Below are 25,858 nucleotides of genomic sequence, written 5' to 3' on the forward strand. Positions count from 1 at the left end.
AAGTCTCTAGTGACATTTTGGAAGGAAGCTTTCTAAGCTCTGTAACCTTCAGCTTGGTCAGTGAATTTCATAAGTCCCAGCGTCAGAGCAGCTTTTTTTCGTTTCCCGCTGTATTCACCTGTCCCAGCCAGGGATCCGATCCTCTGCACGGCCGGCGATGGACCTGCCTCTTCTCTTCATGCTCCCCCATCTCAGGGACCTGGCTGAGTCCCAACATAGAAACTTTGCTTTCTGTATTTACAGCACTTGCACTACCACCTGTATACTGTATACAGACTGCTGTATATACAGTTATATAGGTGATTTTGGCTGCTAAATCCTTGCATAATCACAGTATAACCTATATAATGTATATGCATGTAGAAAAGCCGCGGAGACACCATCACGTGTTTCTCAACGCAAGCAATGAATAGTCAGGTCTTTCACCTGGAAGGAACAACCACAGGAAGGGCAGCATCCAATAATGGAAAACCACCTATGCCAAAACATGGTATCCATCCACAGACAGCTGTTTCGGGGTATTTGCCCCTCATCAGTGTGGAGTAGGAAACTGGCTATTAGGAGCAGTGCCTAGTGAAAAGACTATAAACATGAAGATGAATGACCTCGGGGAGATCAAAACATCCAACACCGCAGAGACACCATCACGTGTTTCTCAACACAGTGATCCAGAACACTGCCCCCATCCCTTAAGGGAAATATGCAAATGCATGTAGAAAAGCCGCGGAGACACCATCACGTGTTTCTCAACGCAAGCAATGAATAGCCAGGTCTTTCACCGGGAAGGAACAACCACAGGAAGGGCAGCATCCAAATAGCATCCAAATCCTAATAGCCAGTTTCCTACTACACACTGATGAGGGGCAAATACCCCGAAACAGCTGTCTGTGGATGGATACCATGTTTTGGCATAGGTGGTTTTCCTTTATTGGATGCTTTATTGGTGTTTTCGCGGTGTTGGATGTTTTGATCTCCCCGATTTCATTCATCCTCATGTTTATAGTCTATATAATGTATATACAGCTGTCTATGTACAGTATACAGGTGATACTGCGACTCTGCTGTATATACAGTACAGACCAAAAGTTTGGACACACCTTCTCATTTAACCCTTTTCTGACCTCGGACGGGATAGTACGTCCGAGGTCAAAAGCCCCGCTTTGATGCGGGCTCTGGCGGTGAGCCCGCATCAAAGTCGGGACATGTCAGTTGTTTTGAACTTCCCCTGACGAAGCTGCGCCTGCAGCGATACGCGTGGGGCTTCTGCCTCACCCCCTAGCTTGTCTCCTGTCTCTCTCAGGCATCTGGGTCTATGGTATACCATTGTTCAGCGTTGGTATTGTCCTTGCTGGACATTCCCTTCCTCCTTTTCATTTCTCTTATAACTAGGCATCTACCATGCTGTATTTGCACTACTTTGTACTCTAGATAACATGGGGTTGCTAGTATATACCTGATTGAGCTATTTTGGCATACAACCGAAGCCCAGACTAATATGTCAACATTGATATTTTCATTGTCCTGGGTAAACAGCATGCTGATTTAACACTTTATATGTCTGTATTTAGTACACTGAACTACAGTTATCTTCTGACCTGACCATTCGCTTGTGTATGACCATTAGTCAATGTATATCTCTGTTCAGTTCTTTATATGTTTATGCATGCTATATTGAGCTATCATCTGTATAGACAGGGGGCATTATGCATTTTCCAGCACTGTATTCATGTGTTTGTGTTACTTCATGGTATATGTGCATAGGGGTGTTGGTTCATGGTTCTGTATCCAGGCCTTTTTAAATGGTTTTACTGTATTTGTCTTTTTTTGAGGTGTAATTAAACATTTTTGATATTTTCGTATACTTTATGGGTGTGCATACCGTTATTGGCCTAGTCTTTTTCTCTCGTATTTCCAGTTGTTTTGAACAGCTGACATGTGCCCGTAATAGGCGCGGGCAGAATCGCGATCTGCCCGTGCCTATTAACTAGTTAAATGCCGCTGTCAAACGCAGACAGCGGCATTTAACCGGCGCTTCCGGCCAGGCGGCCGGAAATGAGCGCATCTCCGACCCCTGTCACATGATCAGAGGTCGGCGATGCTTCTACATTGTAACCATAGAGGTCCTTGAGACCTCTGTGGTTACTGATCCTGGATAGCTGTGAGCGCCACCCTGTGGTCGGCGCTCACAGCACACCTGCATTTCTGCTACATAGCAGTGAACATCAGATCGCTGCTATGTAGCTGAGCCGATCGCGTTGTGCCAGCTTCTAGGCTACTATGGAGGCTATTGAAGCATAGCAAAAGTAAAAAAAAAGTAAAAAAAATGTGAAAAAAAAAAAAATATATAAAAGTTTAAATCACCCCCCTTTCGCCCAATCAAAATAAATCAATAAAAAAAAATCAAACCTACACATATTTGGTATCGCTGCGTTCAGAATCGCCTGATCTATCAATAAAAAAAAGCATTAACCTGATTGCCAAACGGCGTAGCGAGAAAAAAATTCGAAACGCCAGAATTACGTTTTTTTGGTCTCCACGACATTGCATTAAAATGCAATAACGGGCGAACAAAAGAATGTATCTGCACTGAAATAATATCACTAAAAATAACAGCTCGGCATGCAAAAAATAAGCCTTCACCTGACTCCAGATCATGAAAAATGGAGACGCTATGAGTATCGGAAAATGGCGCATTTTTTTTTTTTTTTTAGCAAAGTGTGGAAATTTTTTTCACCACTTAGATAAAAAATAACCTAGTCATGTTAGATGTCTATGAACTTGTACTGACTGGAGAATCATAATGGCAGGTCAGTTTTAGCATTTAGTGAACCTAGCAAAAAAGCCAAACAAAAAACAAGTGTGGGATTGCACTTTTTTTGCAATTTCACCGCACTTGGAATTTTTTTCCCGTTTTCTAGTACATGACATGGTAAATCCAATGATGTCGTTCAAAAGTACAAATGGTCCCGGAAAAAATAAGCCCTCAAATAGCCAAATTGACGGAAAAATAAAAAAGTTATGGCTCTGTGAAGGAGGGGAGCGAAAAACGAACACGGAAAAATGGAAAATCCCAAGGTCATGAAGGGGTTAAAAAATTTTCTGAATTTTCATGACTATGAAAATTGTACATTCACACTGAAGGCATCAAAACTGTGAATTAACACATGTGGAATTATATACTTAAAAAAGTGTGAAACAACTGAAATTATGTCTTATATTCTAGATTCTTCAAAGTAGCCACCTTTTTCTTTGATGATTGCTTTGTACACTCTTGGCATTCTCTTGATGAGCTTCAAGAGGTAGCCACCGGGAATGGTCTTCCAGCAATCTTGAAGGAGTTCACAGAGATGCTTAGCACTTGTTGGCCCTTTTGCCTTCACTCTGCGGTCCAGCTAACCCAAAAACATCTTGATTGGGTTCAGGTCTGGTGACTGTGGAGGCCAGGTCATCTGGCATAGCACCCCATCACTCTCCTTCTTGGTCAAATAGCCCTTACACAGCCTGGTGGTCTTTTTGGAGTCATTGTCTTGTTGAAAAATAAATGATGGTCCAACTAAATGCAAACGGAATGGAATAGCATGCCGCTGCAAGATGCTGTGATAGCCATGCTGGTTCAGTATGCCTTCAATTTTGAATAAATCCGCAACAGTGTCACCAGCAAAACACCCCCACACTATCACACCTCCTCCTCCATGCTTCACGGAGGGAACCAGGCCCGTAGAATCCATCCGTTCACCTTTTCTGCGCAGCACAAAGACACGGTGGTTGGAACCAAAGATCTTAAATTTGGACTCATCAGACCAAAGCACAAATTTCCACTGGTCTAATGTCCATTTCTTGTGTTCTTTAGCCCAAACAAGTCTCTTCTACTTGTTGCCTGTCCTTAGCAGTGGTTTCCTAGTAGCTATTTTACCATGAAGGCCTACTGCACAAAGTCTCCTCTTAACAGTTGTTGTAGAGATGTGTCTGCTGCTAGAACTCTGTGTGGCATTGACCTGGTCTCTAATCTGAGCTGCTGTTATCTTGCAATTTCTGAGGCTGGTGACTTGAAAAAACTTATCCTCAGAAGCAGAGGTGACTCTTGGTCTTCCTTTCCTGGGGCGGTCCTCATGTGAAACTGTTTCTTTGTAGCGCTTGATGGTTTTTGCCACTGCACGTGGGGACACTTTCAAAGTTTTCCCAATTTGTCATACTGACTGACCTTCATTTCTTAAAGTAATGATGACTGTTGGGAATTCTGCTTTTGGGCTCCCTCCGGTGGTTGCCCCTGAGTTGCAGTCCTGGTCAGGTGTATCTGCTGATTGCAGTTCTGACTGGGGTATTTAGGCGTGCAGGATTCATTAGTCCTTGCCAGTTGTCAATTGTTGTTGGGAGGTGTAGGACCTCTGCCTGGTTCCTCCTGCCTTTCTGCCAAATCAGCAAAGATAAGTGTCTGTTTTTTTTTTCCTTGTGGCACACATGTTGTGTGCTTCACAATTCAGTGCTATTCTTTGTGTTTTCTTGTCCAGCTTAGATTGTGTCAGTATTTTCTCAGTCTTGCTGGATTCTCTGGAGTGGCGGATATACATTCCATGTCTTTAGTTAGATTGTGGAACTTTTTGTATTATCTGCTGTGGATATTTTTGGAAGGGTTTTAATACTGACCGCCTAGTAATCTGTCCTATCCTTTCCTATTTAGTTAGAGTGGCCTCTTTTGCTAAATCCTGTTTTCTACCTGCGTGTGTCTATTCTTCTCCTACTCACAGTCATTATTTGTGCGTGGGGAGCTGCTTATCCTTTGGGGGTCTGCTCTGAGGCAAGGTAGCATTCCTATTTCCATCTATAGGGGTATTTAGTCCTCCGGCTGTGTCGAGGTGTCTAGGGTATGTTAGGCACACCCCACGGCTACTTCTAGTTGCGGTGTTAGTTCAGGATTTGCGGTCAGTACAGGTTCCACCGACTCCAGAGAAAGTTTCATGCGGCTCCAAGGTCACCAGATCATAACAATACAACTGGCCCATAATGAGTTAAATGCATCTCAGGAGAACGGAAGAAAGGTGTTGAGCCATTTTTTTTTCTGCAGTCTGTTTTGTCTTTTTTTCCCTCTTTATTTATGGGTGGCTGAGGAGTCTTGTGCCAGCATGGATGTTCAGGAATTAGCTTCTCGTGTAGACCAGCTTGCTGCTAGGGTACAGGGTATATCTGATTATATTGTTCAGACTCCAGCTTTAGAGCCGAAGATTCCTACTCCTGATTTGTTTTTTGGTGATAGGTCAAAATTTTGGGGGTTTAAAAATAATTGTAAACTGTTTTTTGCTCTGAGACCGCGATCCTCCGGTGATTCCATTCAGCAGGTTAAAATTGTCATCTCCCTGCTGCGTGGCAATCCACAGGATTGGGCATTTTCCCTGGAATCTGGGAATCCGGCCTTGCTTAATGTAGATTCCTTTTTTCAGGCTTTAGGATTATTATATGATGAACCTAATTCTGTGGATCAAGCGGAGAAAACCTTGTTGGCCCTGTCTCAGTGTCAGGATGCGGCAGAATTGTTTTGTCAGAAATTTAGAAAATGGTCTGTGTTGACTAAATGGAATGATGATGCTTTGGCGGCAATTTTCAGAAAGGGTCTTTCTGAATCCGTTAAAGATGTTATGGTGGGGTTTCCCACGCCTTCCGGTCTGAGTGATTCTATGTCTCTGGCCATTCAGATTGATCGGCGCTTGCGGGAGCGTAGAACTGTGTGCACTATGGCGTCGTCCTCAGAGCCAATTCCTGAGCCAATGCAGTGTGATAGGATTTTGTCTAGAACGGAACGACAAGGATTCAGACATCAGAATAGGTTGTGTTTAGTGTTGAGCGATACCTTCCGATATCGGAAAGTATCGGTATCGGAAAGTATCGGCCGATACCGTCAAAGTATCGGATCTCGCCGATTCCGATACCCGATCCCAATGCAAGTCAATGGGACGAAAATATCGGAATTAAAATAAACCCTTTCTTTCCTTGTAGGTTCATTCTATATGAAGGAAAACAACTAAGAATAATGTAGGATGTATTGGGGGACGTGGCGGAGACATTAAAGGCATAGAGGTTTAGCCCAATCAAATAGAATAGCAGGAATTTTTTTTTTTTTTTAAAGACGTTCGGAGTTACAAAGATATTGACTATGTTAAGATTTTTTCTATTTTGTCAGATATTGATGTTTCACTACTTCCACGTCCTTCACCCTCTTTTTTACTTCTCCCACACTTTCTTCTTCATCATCAGCATCTTTGACATCAACTTCTTCTTCACCTTATTCATCTTCTTCATCTTCCACCTATAATTTTTTTTTTTACATTGTTCATATTCTTTTTATTTAACTATTATTCTTCTTCATATTCTACTTCTTCATCATATTCTTATTTGTGACAGGCATTCCCATAGTTGTTATCTATAAAAGTTTGAAGATTACACCTTCCGTTCTGCCTGTCACAAAAGAGTTACATTTGTCCGCGTTCAGTTTGGCCTGCAGCATCAGGCTTTATCCAGGGGCACCACGAGGAGGAACGGACTCACCCCCATACACTGCTTAGTCTTCTTCTGCTTATAATTTAGATAATATCTTTTACTCTGATATTTAGTGTTATGCTTAATGTTCTTCTGCTCTTTGTTCTGCAGCCTCTTGTTCTTCTGCTTCTCGGTCTCCCATGTCGTCGTCGTCTCCAGGGTCGTCGTCTCCAGGGTCGTCATCTCCGGGGTCGTCGTCATCGGGGTGGTCTTCAGGGTCATCATCTCCAGGGTCGTCGTCATCTCAGTGCTTGTCATCTCTGGTGTCGTCGTCATCTTAGGGGTGGTCTTCCGGGTCGTCGTCTTTAGGGTCTTGAACTTGGAAATGTAGCAGAAGGTACAAGAAGGCTGAGAAAATGCCGAGAAACAGCTGATGGAACTGGAACTCGGATGGCTACCCGAAGGTCCAAGAGCCAATGGAACTACCGAGGACCAGCTGACGTTACTGGAACCCGGTTACTAAGCAGGAGGTACCTGTGCCTGAAAGCACTATCAAGGACCACCTGACGTTGGTGGAACTCGGATACCCAGAGGGAGGCACCTAAGCCAAAGGCTCTGCCCGGAACCAGCTGACGGTACTGGAACCAGGATGGGGAGCAGAAGGTACAAGAGCAAAAGACACTGCCGAGAACCAGCTGACGGTACTGGAACCCGGATGGGTAGCCGAAGGTCCAAGAGCCAATGGAACTACCGAGGACCAGCTGACGTTACTGGAACCCGGTTACTAAGCAGGAGGTACCCATGCCTGAAAGCACTACCAAGGACCACCTGACGTTGGTGGAACTCGGATACCTAGAAGGAGGCACCTAAGCCAAAGGCTCTGCCCGGAACCAGCTGACGGTGCTGGAACCAGGATGGGGACCTATTCAAGCTTGTCTTCCTAGAGCCCCAACTAGCGGTGTTGGAGCAAAGGGTCAGCAGGGGGAGCAGAGTGTAGGCCGAAGCCTGCACTGGAGGCATTTGTAGGTCTGTTGTGTCTGCGTGGCTGTTGCAGGACACATTGCCGGCTACACAGCAGGGGAACAGCTGGCGGTGCTGAACCCCACTGACACATTGGCGGGTGTTTTGCTCTGTGCAGCCAGCACTTCGGGGCACCAACTGGCGGTGTTAGAGCCCAGGCTCTGCAGGGGGAGCAGAGTGTAGGCCGAAGCCTAATTGAACCAATTTTAAAGGTAACCTTTAACCCCCCCTCAGGTGTTACACACTAGAAGAGCCACGCCTTATGCAGCAGTAGTGCTGCACAAGTGAAAGGTTGCTCTTTTAATTTTGTTCCTTGCACAAGCTGAATGAAACACGTACAACATTTTGGCCCTTATACAGTCAATATGTCTTGGAGGCGGGAGTTCCCTTCGTAATGAGACGCAGTACAGCTGGCAAAAATACCACCTTGGTGCTTGGCGCGGCCTCCTGAGCATCGCATTTTGATGTACAGGAGTCTCCGTTGTTGCGTTATCCCTTGGCCATGCGCTGCCCGTCTTCTGACATCATTTCATGTCGGCTGGTGCGGTTCGCGATGCCCATGAATCCCAGCCCCGCAGTGTCTTTACAGTGTTTCACACTGCGGGGCTGGGATTCATGGCCTGGCGCAGTACATATGTTCGCCTCTCGCTCGTGTCCTTACACCTGCTACAGACTGTGCGGCGTCAGCTGATCCCTTATCGCATGCCACGGCCATGAAGCCGCACAGTGTGAAGAAGGCGGAAGGAGCTGAGTGACAGCCTGGCGAAGATATGCACTGCTCATGCCCGTCAATCACACCCTCACAGTCAAAATAAATAAGACACAGAGGGGCGTTGTGTCGGGCAGGGCGGCCGCAGAGGCGCAGCCAGCCAAACAATGATGTCAGAAGACGGGCAGTGCTACCAAGGGGGTTGCAGCGTGTCATTACAAAGGAAAGTCACACCTCAGGGACGGTTTAATGGTCTCAGGGGACACATTTTAGACGTGTTACGTTCGGCGTGTGCAAGGAGAATAACTTAGTGAGCTACCTTGTACAAATGCAGCATTACTGCTGTACAAGGTGGCTGTTATACATACAAACGCCTGGGAGGGGGACAGGTTCCCTTCAATTTCAGTTCTTGTGTCTGCGTGGCTTTTGCAGGACACAGCAGGGGAACAGCTGGCGGTGCTGAACCCCACTGACACATTGGCTGGTGTTTTTCTCTGTGCAGCTAGCAGTACCGGGCGCCAACTGGCGGTGTTAGAGCCCAGGGTCAGCAGGAGGAGAGGGAGCAGAGTGTAGGCCGAAGCCTGCACTGACGGCAGCTTTGTGTCTGCGTGGCTGTTGCAGGACACGTTGCCGGCTACACAGCAGGGGAACAGCTGGCGGTGCTGAACCCCACTGACACATTGGCGAGGTGTTTTTCTCTGTGCAGCTAGCTCTACCTTGGTGCTTGGCGCGGCCTCCTGAGCATCGCATTTTGATGTACAGGAGTCTGCGTTGTTGCGTTATCCCTTGGCCATGGGCTGCCCGTCTTCTGACATCATTTCATGTCGGCTGGTGCGGTTCGCGATGCCCATAAATCCCAGCCCAGCAGTGCCTTTACAGTGTTTCACACTGCGGAGCTGGGATTCATGGCCTTGCGCAGTACATATGTTCGCCTCTCGCTCGGGTCCTTACACCTGCTTCAGACTGTGCGGCGCCAGCTGATCCCTTATGGCATGCCATGGCCATGAGGCCGCACAGTGTGAAGAAGGCGGAAGGAGATAAGTGCCAGGCGAAGATAGGCACTGCTCATGCCCATCAATCACACCCTCGCAGTCTAAAGAAATTAGGGGCGTTGTGTCGGGCAGGGCTGCCGCAGAGGCGCCGCCAGCCAAACAATGATGTGAGAAGACGGGCAGCGCTACCAACGGGGTTGCTGCGTGTCATTACAAAGGAAAGTCACACCTGAGGGACGTTTTAATGGTCTCAGGGGACACATTGTAGACGTGTTCCATTCCACGTGTGCAAGGAGAATAAGTTTATGAGCCACCTTGCACACATGCAGCATTACTGCTGTACAAGGTGGCTGTAAAACACACAAACACCTGGGGGAGGGGGGACATGTTCCCTTCAATTTCAGTTCTTGTGTCTGCGTGGCTTTTGCAGGACACAATGCCGGCTACACAGCAGGGGAACAGCTGGCGGTGCTGAACCCCACTGACACATTGGCTGGTGTTTTTCTCTGTGTAGCCAGCACATCGGGGCACCAACTGGCGGTGTTAGAGCCCAGGCTCTGCAGGGGGAGCAGAGTGTAGGCCGAAGCCTGCAGTGGAGCAAGTTGAAAGGGAACCTTTAACCCCCCCCCCCAAGGTGTTTGTAGCTGAAAGAGCCATCTTGTACAGCACTAATGCTGGAAAAGGTAAACTTAGCTCTTTTAATTATGGTCCTTGCAAACGCTGTACTTGACACTTATGAAATGTGTCCCCTCCCACCGTTAAACCGTCCGGTAGGTGGAACTTTCCTTCGTAATGTGACACAGCACAGCCGTCATTCTTACCCCCTTGGTGCCGTGCGCCGCCTCCTCAGCGTTGTTTAATTCCATCCCGGAGCCTGCGCTGTTATGTTATCCCTTGGCCAGGCACACTTAGTGCTGCCCATCTTCTGACATCATTTGGTGTCAGGCTGGCTGCGCCTGTGCGGCCGCGCTGGCCAAGATCCCGCCTCGCTGTGTCATCTAATGTAATCACTCTGCGGACCTGTGATCCATGGGCATGAGCAGTGCATATCCTCGCCTCTCACTCCCCTCCCTACGGCTTCTTCAGACTGTGCGGCGTCACGGCCGTGGCATGCTATTAGGGATCAGCTGACGTTGCACAGTATGAAGAAGGCGTAGGGAGATGAGTGAGAGGCGGATGTTAAGATATGCACTGCGCATGTCCATGGATCACAGACCCGCAGTGGGATTAAATCAGAAGACACTATGAGGCGGGATCTCAGCAAGCGCGGCCGCACAGGCGCAGCCAGCCTGACACCAAGTAATATCAGAAGACGGGCAGCGCTAAGTGTGCATGTCCAAGGGCTAACATAACAGCGCAGGCTTCGGGACAGATTCAAACAACGCTGAGGAGGCGGCGCACGGTGCCAAGGGGGTAAGAATGACGGCTGTGCTGCGTCACATTACGAAGGAAAGTTCCACCTACCGGACGGTTTAACGGTGGGAGGGGACACATTTCATAAGTGTTAGGTTCAGCATGTGCAAGGAGCACCACGAAAAGAGGCACTTTTTCCTTTTGCATCATTACTGCTGCACAAGGTGGCTCTTTCAGTAAGAAACGCCTGGGGGGGACAGGTTCCCTTCAATTTAAGTTGCTGTGCCTGCGTGGCGGTCGCATGACACGTTGCCGTATACACAGCAGGGGAGCAGCAGGCATTACTGAACCCCACAAACACATTGGTGAGGTGTTTGGCTCTGTGCGGACAGCACTTCCGGACAACAACTAGCGGTGTTGGAGCCCAGGGACAGCAGGAGGAGGAGGTGGAGGAGAGAGGAGGGATTGCCACACACACAGCTGGGGAACAGGTGACGTTACTGAACCCCAATAACAGAGGAGTGACTGTTGACTGTGCGGACAGCACTACCAGGCAACAACTAGCGGTGTTGGAGCCCAGGGACAGAAGGAGGAGGAGGTGGAGGAGAGAGGAGGGATTGCCACACACACAGCAGGGGAACACCTGACGTTACTGAACCCCAATAACAATAACAAAGGAGCGACTGTTGACTGTGCGGACAGCACTTCCGGACAACAACTAGCGGTGTTGGAGCCCAGGGACAGAAGGAGGAGGGGGAGGTGGAGGAGAGAGGAGGGATTGCCACACACACAGCTGGGGAACAGCTGACGTTACTGAACCCCCAATAACAGAGGAGCGACTGTTGACTGTGCGGACAGCACTACCAGGCAACAACTAGCGGTGTTGGAGCCCAGGGACAGAAGGAGGAGGAGGTGGAGGAGAGAGGAGGGATTGCCACACACACAGCAGGGGAACAGCTGACGTTACTGAACCCCAATAACAGAGGAGCGACTGTTGACTGTGCGGACAGCACTTCCGGACAACAACTAGCGGTGTTGGAGCCCAGGGACAGAAGGAGGAGGAGGAGGTGGAGGAGAGAGGAGGGATTGCCACACACACAGCTGGGGAACAGCTGACGTTACTGAACCCCAATAACAGAGGAGCGACTGTTGACTGTGCGGACAGCACTACCAGGCAACAACTAGCGGTGTTGGAGCCCAGTGACAGAAGGAGGAGGAGGTGGAGGAGAGAGGAGGGATTGCCACACACACAGCAAGGGAACAGCTGACGTTACTGAACTCCAATAACAGAGGAGCGACTGTTGACTGTGCGGACAGCACTTCCGGACAACAACTAGCGGTGTTGGAGCCCAGGGACAGAAGGAGGAGGAGGAGGTGGAGGAGAGAGGAGGGATTGCCACACACACAGCAGGGGAACAGCTGACGTTACTGAGCCCCAATAACAGAGGAGCGACTGTTGACTGTGCGGACAGCACTTCCGGACAACAACTAGCGGTGTTGGAGCCCAGGGACAGAAGGAGGAGGAGGAGGTGGAGGAGAGAGGAGGGATTGCCACACACACAGCTGGGGAACAGCTGACGTTACTGAACCCCAATAACAGAGGAGCGACTGTTGACTGTGCGGACAGCACTACAAGGCAACAACTAGCGGTGTTGGAGCCCATGGACAGAAGGAGGAGGAGAGAGGAGGGATTGCCACACACATAGCTGGGGAACAGCTGACGTTACTGAACCCCAATAACAGAGGAGCGACTGTTGACTGTGCGTACAGCACTACCAGGCAACAACTAGTGGTGTTGGAGCCCAGGGACAGCAGGAGGAGCAGAGGAACACAGTATAGGCCGAAGCCTGATTGGAGAAAGTCGAAAGGGAACCTTTAACCCCCCCCAAGGCGTTTGTAGCTGAAAGAGACAGCTTGTGCAGCACAAAGGATGCAAAAGGAAAAGGTGGCTCTTTTCATTATGCTCCTTGCAAACACAGAACTAAACACTTATAAAATGTGTCCCCTGATACCATGAGACCGTCCCAGAGGTGGGACTTTCCTTCGTAATATGACGCAGCACAGCCGTCATTCCTACCCCCTTGGCGCCGTGCCCCGGCTCCTCAGCGTTGTTTAATTCCGTCCCGGAGCCTGCGCTGTTATGTTATCCCTTGGCCAGGCACACTTAGCGCTGCCCATCTTCTGACATCATTTGGTGTCAGTCTGGCTGCGCCTGTGCGTCCGCGCTGGCCGAGATCCCGCCTTGCAGTGTCGTCTAATGTAATCCCACCGCGGGCCTGGGATCCGTGGCCATGTGCAGTGCATATCCTCGCCTCTCACTCCCCTCCCTACGGCTTCTTCAGACTGTGCGGCGTCACGGCCGTGGCATGCTATTAGGGATCAGCTGACGTTGCACAGTATGAAGAAGGCGTAGGGAGATGAGTGAGAGGCGGATGTTAAGATATGCACTGCGCATGTCCATGGATCACAGACCCGCAGTGGGATTAAATCAGAAGACACTATGAGGCGGGATCTCAGCAAGCGCGGCCGCACAGGCGCAGCCAGCCTGACACCAAATAATGTCAGAAGACGGGCAGCGCTAAGTGTGCATGTCCAAGGGCTAACATAACAGCGCAGGCTTCGGGACAGATTCAAACAACGCTGAGGAGGCGGCGCACGGTGCCAAGGGGGTAAGAATGACGGCTGTGCTGCGTCACATTACGAAGGAAAGTTCCACCTACCGGACGGTTTAACGGTGGGAGGGGACACATTTCATAAGTGTTAGGTTCAGCATGTGCAAGGAGCACCACGAAAAGAGGCACTTTTTCCTTTTGCATCATTACTGCTGCACAAGGTGGCTCTTTCAGTAAGAAATGCCTGGGGGGACAGGTTCCCTTCAATTTAAGTTGCTGTGCCTGCGTGGCGGTCGCATGACACGTTGCCGTATACACAGCAGGGGAGCAGCAGGCATTACTGAACCCCACTAACACATTGGTGAGGTGTTTGGCTCTGTGCGGACAGCACTTCCGGACAACAACTAGCGGTGTTGGAGCCCAGGGACAGCAGGAGGAGGAGGTGGAGGAGAGAGGAGGGATTGCCACACACACAGCTGGGGAACAGGTGACGTTACTGAACCCCAATAACAGAGGAGTGACTGTTGACTGTGCGGACAGCACTACCAGGCAACAACTAGCGGTGTTGGAGCCCAGGGACAGAAGGAGGAGGAGGTGGAGGAGAGAGGAGGGATTGCCACACACACAGCAGGGGAACACCTGACGTTACTGAACCCCAATAACAGAGGAGCGACTGTTGACTGTGCGGACAGCACTTCCGGACAACAACTAGCGGTGTTGGAGCCCAGGGACAGAAGGAGGAGGAGGAGGTGGAGGAGAGAGGAGGGATTGCCACACACACAGCTGGGGAACAGCTGACGTTACTGAACCCCAATAACAGAGGAGCGACTGTTGACTGTGCGGACAGCACTACCAGGCAACAACTAGCGGTGTTGGAGCCCAGTGACAGAAGGAGGAGGAGGTGGAGGAGAGAGGAGGGATTGCCACACACACAGCAGGGGAACAGCTGACGTTACTGAACTCCAATAACAGAGGAGCGACTGTTGACTGTGCGGACAGCACTTCCGGACAACAACTAGCGGTGTTGGAGCCCAGGGACAGGAGGAGGTGGAGGAGAGAGGAGGGATTGCCACACACACAGCTGGGGAACAGCTGACGTTACTGAACCCCAATAACAGAGGAGCGACTGTTGACTGTGCGTACAGCACTACCAGGCAACAACTAGTGGTGTTGGAGCCCAGGGACAGCAGGAGGAGCAGAGGAACACAGTATAGGCCGAAGCCTGATTGGAGAAAGTCGAAAGGGAACCTTTAACCCCCCCCCAAGGCGTTTGTAGCTGAAAGAGACAGCTTGTGCAGCACAAAGGATGCAAAAGGAAAAGGTGGCTCTTTTCATTATGCTCCTTGCAAACACAGAACTAAACACTTATAAAATGTGTCCCCTGATACCATGAGACCGTCCCAGAGGTGGGACTTTCCTTCGTAATATGACGCAGCACAGCCGTCATTCCTACCCCCTTGGCGCCGTGCCCCGGCTCCTCAGCGTTGTTTAATTCCGTCCCGGAGCCTGCGCAGTTATGTTATCCCTTGGCCAGGCACACTTAGCGCTGCCCATCTTCTGACATCATTTGGTGTCAGTCTGGCTGCGCCTGTGCGTCCGCGCTGGCCGAGATCCCGCCTCGCAGTGTCGTCTAATGTAATCCCACCGCGGGCCTGGGATCCGTGGCCATGTGCAGTGCATATCCTCGCCTCTCACTCCCCTTCCTCCGGCTTCTTCAGACTGTGCGGTGTCACGGCCGTGGCATGCTATCAGGGATCAGCTGACGGCGCACAGTCTGAAGAAGGCGAAGGGAGATGAGTGAGAGGCGGAGGTGAAGATATGCACTGCGCATGCCCATGGATCCCAGGCCAGAAGTGTGATTAAATCAGAAGACACTGCGAGGTGGGATCTCGGCCAGCGCGGCCGCACAGGCGCAGTCAGCATGACACCAAATGATGTCAGGAGAGGGGCAGCGCTAAGTGTGCCTGGCCAAGGGATAACATAACAGCGCAGGCTTCGAGATAGAATCAAACAACGCTGAGGAGCCGGCGCATGGCGCCCGGGGGGTAAGGATGATGGCTGTGCTGCGTCACATTACGAAGGAAAGTCCCACCTCCGGGACGGTTTTACGGTATCAGTGAACACATTTTATAAGTGTTAAGTTCTGCGTGTGCAAGGAGCTAAACAAAAATAGCTACCATTTCCTTGTGCAGCATTACTGCTGCATAAGGTGGCTCTTTCAGTAACAAACGCCTTGGGGGGGGGGACAGGTTCCCTTAAATTTCAGTTGTTGTGTCAGCGTGGCGGTTGCAGGACACATTGCCGGCTACACAGCTGGGGATCAGCTAACGTTACTGACACCCAATAACACTGGGTCGTATGTTTTGACTGTGCAGATGGCACTTCTGAGCCTCAACTGGTGGTGTTGGAGCCCAGGAATTAAAGTTCAGGTGGTAGAAAGATGAACACAACTGGAGACCTGGATACTGTAGACAGTCACCTAATTATTTAATCAGGAAGAGGAGTGGCAAATTCCTGCGAGATCCAGGCCTGGTTCATTTTCAGGAAAGTAAGCCGGTCAACGTTATCGGAGGATAGTCGCATGCGACGGTCAGTTAGTACACCACCTGCAGCACTAAAGACGCATTCTGATAGTACACTAGCCGCAGGGCAAGCCAGCACCTCCAATGCATACTGACTTAGCTCTGGCCATGTATCCAGCTTTGAGACCCAAAACTTGAAAGGGGAAGAGCCGTCTGGGAGTACAGCAAGAGGCCAAGACATGTAGTCTGTCACCATCTGACGGAACCGTTGCCTCCTGCTGACTGGAGCCGTCTGTGATGGTGTAGACTTTTGTGGCGGGCACAGAAAACTGTGCCACAGTTGGGCCATACTGGTCTTGCCTTGGGCAGAGGCACTGCTTCTGCTCCCTCTTTGTGCAGAGCCTCCTCCACTGCCTGGACGCACTGAGCTGCTTTGTAATGCACTAGCAGCACTTCTCTCAGTTGGAATGGAGAAGATGATGGAATTCACCAGTGTGTCTTGGTACTCCCGCATTTTTCGCTCCCGGTTCAACGGTGTGATGAGGCTTTCTACGTTGTCCGGGTAGCGAGGATCGAGGAGGGTGAACACCCAATAATCAGACATGCTGAGAATGTGGGCGATGCGGCGGTCGTTTCTCAGGCACTGCAGCATGTAATCCACCATGTGCTGCAGACTGCCAACTGGCCAAGAAACGCTGTCCCCTGCTTGAGGCGTGATCTCTGCCCGCTCGTCATCACCCCACCCTCACTGTACACACTGACTACTGGACAATTGTGTAACTCCCTCCTCTGGATGGATGTCTTCCTCCTCCATTGACTCCTCCTCATCCTCCTCACATAGTGTCCCCTGCCTACGCGTTTGTGAGGAACTACGTGGCGCTGACTGTCCAGAAGATGATGGAAATGGTGAATCCTCATCCTCCACCTCTTCCACAACATCATCCCTTAGCGCTTGCAGTGATTTTTCAAGCAGGCAGATAAGGGGGACAGTCATGCTGACTAGTGCATCATCTGCACTCGCCATCCGCGTGGAATAATCGAAGGGACGCAAAACCTGGCAGACGTCCTTCATAGTGGCCCACTCTGTGGTAGTGAAGTCTGAACGGCGCGGAGTGCGACTTCTTTGCGCCTGATGCAGCTGGTACTCCATTACTGCTTGCTGCTGCTCACACAACCGCTCCAACATATGTAACGTGGAATTCCACCTGGTAGGTAGGTCACATATGATGCGATGTTCCGGAAGGCGGAATCGGCGCTGCAGAGCCGCAATGCGCGCTTTTGCCGTGCTGGAACGCCGCAAGTGAGCACACTCTAGGCGGACCTTGTGCAGCAGAGCATCAAGATCCGGATAGTCCCTCAAAAAACTCTGCACGACCAAATTGAGCACATGTGCCATACATGGGATGTGAGTGAGGTTGCCGAGGCCCAGAGCTGCCACCAGATTTCGGCCATTATCACACACTACCATGCCTGGCTGGAGATTCGCTGCCACAAACCACACATCGCTCTCCTGCTTGATGGCATTCCAGAGCTCCTGCACTGTGTGGCTTCGATTCCCCAAAGAAATTAATTTCAAGACGGCCTGTTGACGTTTGGCCACGGCTGTGCTCATGTCGGTCGTAACAGGTAAACGTTCACGGGTCCATGTGGAGGTGGACTGTGACGGCTCCTGCAGCGATGATTCTGAGGAACTGGTGTAAGAGGAGGAGTCAATGCGTACAGACTGGATTCCTGCAATCCTTGGAGTGGGCAGGACACGTCTTGCGCCACTCGCACGATCTGTACCCGGCTCAACAACATTAACCCAATGGGCTGTGAGGGAAAGGTATCACCCCTGTCCATGTTGATTGGTCCACGCATCGGTGGTGAGGTGGACCTTGCTACTGACGGCATTCAGTAGCGCGTGTTTTATGTGTCCCTCCACATGCTTGTGCAGGGCAGGGACAGCTTGCCTGCTGAAGTAAAAGCGGCTGGGCACATTGTACTGTGGGACTGCCAATGACATCAAGTCACGGAAGCTGTCAGTCTCCACTAGCCTGAATGACAGCATTTCCAGTGACAGAAGTTTGGCAATGCCTGCAGTCAGAGCCTGTGCTCGTGGGTGGTTTGACGAGAAAGGCCGTTTTTTCTCCCATGCCTGTACTACCGATGGCTGTAGACTGGGATGGGAGTGTGAGGATGCCTGGGAACATGGTGCTGCGGGTGGAATTACAGTGGGTCTCTGGACAACAGGGCCAGAGGTTCTTCCACGGCGATCCTGGGAGGAAGCCGAACCAGCTGCGTGTGAGCTGGAGGAAGAGGCAACACGAGCTGAAGAGTTGGTAGCTGCCGCTGATGGTTGGCCTAGCTCTTCAGTGTGTTTTTCTAACTCCGCCAGGTGCCTGGTCCGCACATGTTTCCACATGTTGGAGGTATTGAGGTTGCTGACATTTCGACCTCTTTTGACTTTGTGATGACACACCTTGCATTTGACATAGCAAATGTCATCTGCAACTGTGTCAAAAAAGGACCAGGCACTGCAAGTCTTGGGAGCGCCCTTTTTGGCTTTTGAAAGAGACATGCTCCTAACGGGTGCCAAAGTGGAGGCTGCAGGATCCGCAGTCTTCCCCCTCCCTCTCCCTCTTTGGCCCGTTCGGGGAATCTCTTCCTCAGAGCTGCTCCCACCACCTTCCTGTCCCTCACGCCAAGATGGCTCAAGGACCACAGTCACTACCCTCTACACTACCCTCTGCCACCAACTGCTCCTCCTGGGTAGTTTCAGCAGCAGAGCACGCACCAGAAAGTGGCACCTGAGTGTCATCAGCGGATGCGTCCTGCGATGTGGTGACCGGAGGCACTGGCCCACCCGCCTCTTCAGACTCAGAGAGAAAAAGCTGTTGGGCATCACTGCACCCTGCCTCTTCTTCCATTTCTCCAATGCTGCTTGGCTGGCCCCCTGTTTCCAAGCCAAGAGATTCAGAGAACAGAAGTAGAGACGGCTCCTGTCCTGGGCTCTCTGTCTGCCTGGGCAATTTGACAGGTGGTGAAGAGACAGATGGGTGCTCTCCAGTGCTCTGTGTCTGAGAGGATGTGGCACTAATTGAAGTCGATGCATTAGCTGCCATCCATCCAACAACGGCTTCAATTTGGTCTTCACGCAGCAGCGGTGTACGGCGCTCTCCGACAAAGCTGCGCATGAACGACTGTTCCCTGCTGAAAGTGGGTGCTGATGAGTCACCGATGCCCGCAGCAGGCACAGAATCCCCACGTCCTCTCCCTGCTCCGAGCCCACGACCACGTGCCTTACTCCCTGCCTTCTTCATCTTGGTTGACTGATAAAGATAAGCAGAAAAGTACTAACGGCTTTGTGTGCTTATTCCTGAACAGCTCCTAACAGGTATAAGAAACACTAATTTTCTAAAGTGTGGACTAGACTTTAATATGAGCTAATGTGGCCTACACAAATGTAAAGTGGTGTGTTTGGTGAACTTTATTATTTATTTATTTTTTGGGGGCTGAACTGACAACAGGGCGAGCTGCAGTCACACGGAGACCGTGCAGACAGCCGTAAACGGCGCTGCAAGGCCCCAAAACACTCCTCTACGTTGTCCTATGTAGTGTTTTTCAATAAGTTAGCTGGATACGGGTGGAAAGACACTAATAGGAATTTTTTGAAAAAATGTGCAGCAGCCTGCACTACTTAAAACAAAAGGAAAATTGATTTTACGGTATGACGCAGTGAAGAACCCTGAGCTGAATACAACCGGCTATGGCTGCACACAGACTACAGGGCGAGCTGCAGTCACACGGAGACCGTGCAAACAGCCGTAAACGGCGCTGCAAGGCCCAAAAACACTCCTCTACGTTATCCTATGTAGTGTTTTTCCACAAGTTAGCTGGATACGGGTGGAAAGACACTAATAGGAATTTTTTGAAAATATGTGCAGCAGCCTGCACTACTTGAAAAAAAAAAATATAAACAGTATGAGGCAGTGAACCACCCTCCCTGAACTGAATACAACCAGCTATGGCCTATGGCTGCACACAGACTAGAGAGTGGGCTGCACACACACACACACACAGAGACCTTGCAGATCGCTGTGAAAACAGCGCTGCAAGGCAAAAGCAAGGTGATTAGTAGGTGAACACAGCGGTTGCTAAATTAGCCTTGGAAAAGAACAATGAAGCAAATCGCTATCTGTAAACTGGCCCTCAGTCAGCAAACAGCGTCCTGTCACTAACTGAATTCACAGCAGAGTGAGCGCAAAATGGCGCCAGCGACTTTTAAACTGCAGCATGACATCATTTCAGCAGCCAATCACAGCCTTGCCAGTAGTTTCATGCCCTCCATGCTGAACAGGATGTGCCCACACTTGGATTCATTCTCATTGGCTGAATTCGTGCAGTTTGAATCTGGGAACTTCCGATTCCGGTATACGATACGCGGCAAGTATCGGAATCCCTGTATCGGAATTCCGATACCGCAAGTATCGGCCGATACCCGATACTTGCGGTATCGGAATGCTCAACACTAGTTGTGTTAATATTGTGGCGACGCTTCTCATGTCATTTCAGTCTGCCCTAAGCGGACAAAGAGGATCGCTAGTTCATTTACTATCAGTACTGTACAACCTAAATTTCTGTTATCGGTGTCCTTGATCTGCTCATTGTCATCATTTTCTGTCATGGCATTTGTGGATTCAGGCGCCGCCTTGAACTTAATGGATTTTGAGTTTGCCAGGCGTTGTGGTTTTCCCTTGCAGCCTTTGCAGAACCCTATTCCTTTAAGGGGGATTGATGCTACACCTTTGGCTAAAAATAAGCCTCAGTTTTGGACACAGGTGACCATGCACATGGCGCCAGCCCATCAGGAAGATTGTCTATTTCTGGTGTTGCATAATTTGCATGATGTTATCGTGTTGGGTTTCCCGTGGTTGCAGGTACATAATCCTGTGTTGGATTGGAAATCTATCTCTGTGACTAGTTGGGGTTGTCAGGGGGTTCATAATGATGTTCCTTTGATGTCAATCTCCTCTTCTTCCTATTCTGAAATTCCAGAGTTTTTGTCTGATTTTCAGGATGTATTCGATGAGCCCAAGTCCAGTTCCCTTCCACCGCACAGGGACTGTGATTGTGCTATTGACTTGATTCCAGGCAGTAAGTTTCCTAAGGGTCGACTTTTCAACCTGTCTGTGCCTGAACATACCGCCATGCGGAGTTATGTTAAGGAGTCTTTGGAGAAAGGGCATATTCGGCCATCTTCTTCACCATTGGGAGCAGGTTTTTTTTTTGTTGCTAAGAAGGATGGCTCCTTGAGACCTTGTATTGATTATCGCCTCTTGAATAAGATCACGGTCAAGTTTCAATACCCTTTACCTTTGCTTTCCGATTTGTTTGCTAGGATTAAGGGGGCTAGTTGGTTTACGAAGATTGACCTTCGGAGGGCATATAATCTTGTTCGTATTAAACAGGGTGATGAATGGAAAACTGCGTTTAATACGCCCGAAGGCCATTTTGAATACCTTGTGATGCCATTCGGGCTCACTAACGCTCCATCTGTTTTTCAATCCTTCATGCATGATATCTTCCGGACTTATATTGATAAATTCTTGATTGTATATTTGGACGATATTTTGATTTTTTCCGATGATTGGAAGTCTCATGTGGAACAGGTCAGGATGGTATTTCAGATCCTTCGTGACAATGCTTTGTTTGTGAAGGAGTCTAAGTGTCTCTTTGGGGTGCAGAAGGTTTCTTTTTTGGGCTTTATTTTTTCTCCCTCATCTATGGAGATGGATCCGGTTAAGGTTCAGGCCATTCATGATTGGATTCAACCCACATCCGTGAAGAGCCTTCAGAAATTTTTGGGTTTTGCAAATTTTTTTCGCCGTTTCATTGTTAACTTCTCCAGCGTGGTTAAACCCTTGACTGATTTGACGAAGAAAGGCGCTGATGTAGCGAATTGGTCCTCTGCGGCTGTCTCTACCTTTCAGGAGCTTAAACGCCGATTTACTTCTGCTCTGGTGTTGCGCCAACCAGATGTTTCTCTTCCGTTTCAGGTTGAGATTGATGCTTCTGAGATTGGGGCAGGGGCCGTTTTGTCTCAGAGGGATTCTGTTGGTTCTTTGATGAAACCGTGTGCCTTTTTCTCCCGCAAGTTTTCACCTGCTGAATGCAATTATGATGTCGGCAATCGGGAGTTGTTGGCTATGAAGTGGGCATTTGAGGAGTGGCGACATTGGCTTGAGGGAGCTAAGCACCGTATTGTGGTCCTGACCGATCATAAGAATATGATTTACCTCGAGTCTGCCAAACGGCTGAGTCCTAGACAGGCTTGATGGTCCTTGTTTTTTTCCCGTTTTGATTTTGTGGTTTCGTATCTTCCGGGTTCTAAGAATATTAAGGCTGATGCCCTGTCTAGGAGTTTTTTGCCTGATTCTCCTGAGGCCCTTGAACCGGTCGGCATTCTGAAAGAAGGGGTGGTCCTTTCTGCCATTTCCCCTGATTTACGGCGGGTTCTTCAGAAATTTCAGGCTGATAGACCTGACCGCTGTCCTGTGGGGAAATTGTTTGTTCCTGACAGATGGACTAGTAGAGTGATTTCTGAGGTTCACTGTTCTGTGTTGGCTGGTCATCCTGGTATTTTTGGTACCAGAGATTTGGTTGGTAGGTCGTTTTGGTGGCCTTCGTTGTCACGTGATGTGCGTTCTTTTGTGCAGTCCTGTGGGACTTGTGCGCGGGCCAAGCCTTGTTGTTCCCGTGCTAGTGGGTTACTTTTGCCATTGCCGGTCCCTGAGTGGCCCTGGACGCATATTTCTATGGATTTTATTTCTGATCTTGAGGTTTCCCAGAGGATGTCAGTTATCTGAGTTGTTTGTGACCGGTTTTCTAAGATGGTTCATTTGGTGCCTTTGCCTAAATTGCCTTCCTCTTCAGAGTTGGTTCCGTTGTTTTTTCAGCATGTGGTTCGTTTACATGGTATTCCGGAGAATATTGTGTCCGACAGAGGTTCCCAGTTTGTTTCTAGGTTTTGGCGGGTCTTTTGTGCTAGTCTGGGCATTGATTTGTCTTTTTCTTCTGCATTTCATCCTCAGACAAATGGCCAGACCGAGCGAACTAATCAGACTTTGGAGACTTATTTGAGATGCTTTGTGTATGCCGATCAGGATGATTGGGTGGCCTTTTTGCCATTGGCCGAGTTTGCCCTTAATAATCGGGCTAGTTCGGCTACTTTGGTTTCGCCTTTTTTTTGTAATTTTGGTTTTCATCCTCGTTTTTCTTCTGGGCAGGTTGAGCCTTCTGGCTGTCCTGGTGTGGATTCTGTGGTTGACAGGTTTCAGCAGATTTGGGCTCATGTGGTGGACAATTTGGTGTTGTCTCAGGAGGAGGCTCAACGTTTTGCTAACCGTCGTCGGTGTGTTGGTTCCCGGCTTCGGGTTGGGGATTTGGTTGGTTGTCTTCCCGTCATGTTCCTATGAAGGTCTCTTCCCCTAAGTTTAAGCCTCGGTTTATTGGGCCTTATAGGATTTCTGAGATTATTAATCCGGTGTCTTTTCGATTGGCGCTTCCGGCCTCTTTTGCTATCCATAATGTCTTCCATAGATCTTTATTGCGGAAATATGTGGTGCCCGTTGTTCCCTCTGTTGATCCTCCGGCCCCTGTTTTGGTTGTTGGGGAGTTGGAGTATGTGGTTGAGAAGATTTTGGATTCTCGTTTTTCGAGGCGGAGGCTTCAGTACCTTGTCAAATGGAAGGGTTATGGCCAGGAGGACAATTCTTGGGTTTTTGCTTCTGATGTCCATGCTGCTGATTTGGTTCATGCTTTTCATCTGGCTCGTCCTGATCGGCCTGGGGGCTCTGGTGAGGGTTCGGTGACCCCTCCTCAAGGGGGGGGTACTGTTGGGAATTCTGCTTTTGGGCTTCCTCCTGTGGTTGTAGGTGGTAATGCAGTTGCCCCTGAGTTGCAGTCCTGGTCAGGTGTATCTGCTGATTGCAGTTCTGACTGGGTTATTTAGGCGTGCAGGATTCATTTGTCCTTGCCAGTTGTCAATTGTTGTTGGGAGGTGTAGGACCTCTGCCTGGTTCCTCCTGCCTTTCTGCCAAATCAGCAAAGATAAGTGTCTGTTTTTTTTTCCTTGTGGCACACATGTTGTGTGCTTCACAATTCAGTGCTATTCTTTGTGTTTTCTTGTCCAGCTTAGATTGTGTCAGTATTTTCTCAGTCTTGCTGGATTCTCTGGAGTGGCAGATATACATTCCATGTCTTTAGTTAGATTGTGGAACATTTTGTATTATCTGCTGTGGATATTTTTGGAAGGGTTTTAATACTGACCACCTAGTAATCTGTCCTATCCTTTCCTATTTAGCTAGAGTGGCCTCTTTTGCTAAATCCTGTTTTCTACCTGCGTGTCTATTCTTCTCCTACTCACAGTCATTATTCGTGGGGGGCTGCCTATCCTTTGGGGGTCTGCTCTGAGGCAAGGTAGCATTCCTATTTCCATCTATAGGGGTATTTAGTCCTCCGGCTGTGTCGAGGTGTCTAGGGTATGTTAGGCACACCCCACGGCTACTTCTAGTTGCGGTGTTAGTTCAGGATTTGCAGTCAGTACAGGTTCCACCGACTCCAGAGAAAGTTTCATGCGGCTCCAAGGTCACCAGATCATAACAGATTACCACTCATTTTTCTTTACTTAGCTGCTTTTTTCTTGCCATAATACAAATTCTAACTTTCTATTCAGTAGGACTATCAGCTGTGTATCCACCAGACTTCTGCACAACATAACTGATGGTCCCAACCCCATTTATAAGGCAAGAAATCCCACTTATTAAACCTGACAGGGCACACCTGTGAAGTGAAAGCCATTCCCTGTGACTACCTCTTGGAGCTCATCAAGAGAATGCCAAGAGTGTGCAAAGCATTCATCAAAGCAAAAGGTGGCAACTTTGAAGAACCTAGAACATAAGACATAATTTCAGTTGTTTCACACTTTTTTGTTAAGTATATAATTCCATATGTGTTAATTCATAGTTTTGATGCCTTCAGTGTGAATGTACAATTTTCATAGTCATGAAAATACAGAAAAATCTTTAAATGAGAAAGTGTGTCCAAACTTTTGGTCTGTTCTGTACATTATATATTTGATACTGTGATTATACACAGATTTAATGGTATACTATAATGCTGTCTTAATATAGTGTATAATGTGTGTGTATATATACAGCTCTGGCAAAAATTAGGAGACCACCACATCAAAACCCTGTCATGGGCATCCCAATCTCCTGACCTGAACCCCATTGAAAACCTCTGGAATGTAATCAAGAGGATGATGGATAGTCACAAGACATCAAACAAAGAAGAACTGCTTACATTTTTGCTCCAGAAGCCGTGTGAAAGACTGGTGGAAAGCATGCATGAAAGCTGTGAATAAAAATCATGGTTATTCCACAAAATAATGATTTCTGAACTCTTCCTGAGTTAAAGCATTAGTATTGTTGTTTCTAAATGATTATGAACTTGTTTTCTTTGCATTATTTGAGGTCTGAAAGCACTGTTTGTTTGTTTTTATTTTGACCATTTTTCTTTTTCAGAAAAAAAATACAAAATTTATTGCTTGGAAATTCGGAGACATGTTGTCAGAAGTTTATAGACTAAAAGAACAATTTACATTCTACTCAAAAATATACCTATAAAGAGAAAAATCAGATAAACTTAACACTTTGCAATGGTCTCTTAATTTTGCCAAAGCACAAAGTGGAAAATGAAGTTACAGGCTGATCCAACTTCAGTGGAAATGTCTCAAGACAAGGAATTGATGCTCAGTAGTGCGTGTGGCCTCCACGTGCCTATATGACCTCCCTACAACGCCTGGGCATGCTCCTAATGAGGTGTCGGATGGTCTCCTGAGGGATCTCCTCCCAGACCTGGACTAAAGCATCTGCCAACTCCTGGACAGTATGAGGTACAGTGTGACGTTGCTGGATGGTGCGAGACGTGATGTCCCAGATGTGTTCAATCGGATTCAGGTCTGGGGAAAAGGCTGGCAAGTATAATAGCTTCAATGCCTTCATCTTGCTGACACACTCCAGCCACATGAGGTCTGGCATTGTCCTGCATTAGGAGGACCCCAGGGCCATCCGCACCAGCATATTGACTCACAAGGGGTCTGAGTATTCATCTCGGTACCTAATGGCAGTCAGGCTAGCT

General features: G+C 48.9%; 1 protein-coding gene across 3 annotated transcripts in view; it reads left to right on the plus strand.

Moving 5' to 3' along the window:
* C3H3orf52 (chromosome 3 C3orf52 homolog) overlaps window positions 1-25,858 on the plus strand; it is a 410,314-nt gene that overhangs the window by 204,722 nt on the left and 179,734 nt on the right. The window contains exon 2 of one of the 3 annotated variants that reach the window (XR_013223819.1): window positions 25,243-25,613. The exons of the other annotated variants lie outside the window; for them this stretch is intronic. The gene's annotated coding sequence lies outside the window, so the exon portion shown is untranslated. The remainder of the gene's footprint in view (window positions 1-25,242; window positions 25,614-25,858) is intronic. 3 annotated transcript variants of the gene reach the window in all.

Source organism: Ranitomeya variabilis, chromosome 3 (assembly GCF_051348905.1).
Source record: "Ranitomeya variabilis isolate aRanVar5 chromosome 3, aRanVar5.hap1, whole genome shotgun sequence".
In the NCBI taxonomy this organism is placed as follows: Eukaryota; Metazoa; Chordata; class Amphibia; order Anura; family Dendrobatidae; genus Ranitomeya; species Ranitomeya variabilis.